The following is a 615-nucleotide window of genomic DNA, read 5'->3' as shown; positions in this document are numbered from 1 at the left end:
CAAAAAAAAAAAAAAAACAAAATACAAGATAAACAAATAAGAGAAAAATCTAAAGATTTTAGTAAAAAATTTTAATCTAATAAACTTCTTTTAGAATTGGTTGTTTAAAATTATAATATCAAATTTAAATTTTAAGATTTTAAGATTTTAGTTATTATGATATCAGACATGCGATATTTAAAAATTTTTAATATCAACTCCATCTTGAGTCACCTCACACATTTTTTTTTAACCAGTGATTTTTATAATAAATTGTATGTACATTTATATTGTGCTTATAAAAAATATATATTATTACTACGTGTACATGAGTACATCTCGTCTCAAGTTTTATTGTATTAATTTTTTCTTTTTCAAGATATTTTATGTTGATAAATTCTTTTCTAGATCATTGACTTCTCCAACTGTGTCTGACTAGTACACACATAAATACGCGCAATGATAGTAACTTAAGTCCAAAGAATAAATAAATATGATAATCTTATCTGCGTATCGTAGCAAGACTTTAGATGTGTTTTCTTTCTTTTTTTTTTTTTTTACAACGAAAATACAAAAAATTAAAATAATTAGAATCACTTAGTAATAAATAAGATACTTTATTAGGTAAATTATTAT

This window comes from Arachis duranensis, chromosome 6 (genome assembly GCF_000817695.3).
Source record: "Arachis duranensis cultivar V14167 chromosome 6, aradu.V14167.gnm2.J7QH, whole genome shotgun sequence".
Classification (NCBI taxonomy): Eukaryota; Viridiplantae; Streptophyta; class Magnoliopsida; order Fabales; family Fabaceae; genus Arachis; species Arachis duranensis.
This window is presented reverse-complemented; position numbering follows the sequence as displayed.